This window comes from Theobroma umbraticum, unplaced genomic scaffold (assembly GCF_002168275.2).
Source record: "Theobroma umbraticum cultivar Fairchild unplaced genomic scaffold, ASM216827v3 scaffold_239.1, whole genome shotgun sequence".
NCBI classification, from domain to species: Eukaryota; Viridiplantae; Streptophyta; class Magnoliopsida; order Malvales; family Malvaceae; genus Theobroma; species Theobroma umbraticum.
In genome coordinates, this window is record NW_018397273.1 from 3,067,368 (window position 1) to 3,068,995 (window position 1,628).

Sequence of the window (1,628 nt, forward strand, 5' to 3'; positions counted from 1 at the left end):
TAAGCATTAAGACCATGAATATGTAACAATAACATCACCAAGTCATTATATATCTGCACTTAATATCATTAACCAAGTCATTAAGAAATATACCCATTAAGCATATTCAAGTATTAATTCATAAGATGGCACAATGTATTATCGTTCTGTAAGCAAATGGGACATAAATATTTATGAAGTTGCAAGTAAAGATTAAGCATAAAGTGTTCAATTAAGCACATAAGGCCATATTTACCAAGTGTTAAAGCTCAATATACCAATTGATAGATATAAGTAAAATTTTCCCCTTTGTAAAAGCACAATATCAATTATGAGAGATGGAATCATTTCACAACTCATTATATCAATTGGTAAAGCACTAGTAAAGACTTCCCTTATCAAAGCACTAGTAAAGACTTCCCTTATCATTAAGCATTCCAAGCATATCTACTTGAAGGCTTAAAACATTAAAGAAAGATATGATCAATTAAAGCTCGAGCGAGAAAAGACAATTATAAAGCTTGATGCTAATTTTAAAGCTTGATTCTAATTGTGAAAACTTAAGAGTTTATACCAATTATGCATTTCAACAATGAAGTTTAAGTGAGAAGCAATATACAACACAATATTTATTTTGGTGTTTAGAAAGATGTTACCGGTAGCAAAGAACACCTAATGTTGAATTCTCACCAAACCTTGTTGTTGTAGATCTTACTTATGATATCAATGACAATGACTGACTCCCCCTTAAGAAACAATAAGCTTAACACAAATTGTTAGAGATCCTTAACAGATCAAGTATTAGGAGAGAAATCATAAGCCTAGAATAAATAAGCATTTAAATAGATATTCAAGTTATTTCCCTAATACTTAAGTATTTATGGAACAAAAAGAGTATGAGTATTTGAATAAATATGCATCAAACATTCATATTTCAAGAAATATTTACAAAGTAGTTCTTAGGCATGTCTAAGGTATTATTAGTCTTCAAGCATCATGTTCAATTATTATCAAGTAATATCAATCATCATCAGGCATTCATTATTTATTCTCAATATCAATCAACCAAGTAGTATCAATCAAGCATTTCTAGGAAATTCCCTAATTCATGTATAAAAATAACAACTCAAGGAGAAATTAAAAAATATAATCATTAAGCATTTTTAGCCAGTGTTCTTCCAAATCATTCTCAATCGGTCATTCATCCAAGTCATTTTGAAACAAGCATTACAAGATGTATTCTCAAAATTATATATGACATTGTCAATTCAACGTAACATAACTTGGCATGTTTTCCAAAGCTTCAGCAAAAAGGATATTAATGTGGAGCTTCCTCTCAAACTGTTTATCAAGCTTTTACTTTTTCAACCTTTGTGGGAATAATGGTGGAGGATAATTTGTTTGAGAGTTCACTTAATTTTTAGCTTGCCCAGTATCTGTCTTTTCTACTTCAACTTCTTTCTCAATAATTACCTTGTCATTATCTACATGTTCCTTTAAAGATGCAATTGATTTTTCACTCACCCCTTCAACTTCTTTTCCATTTCTAAGGGCAATTGCATTACAATGTTCCTTGCCTTTGGGATTAACTTGTGTATCACTTTGTAAGGCACCTTGGGGGTCTACTATTGATGGAGTTTGCAAGCTGT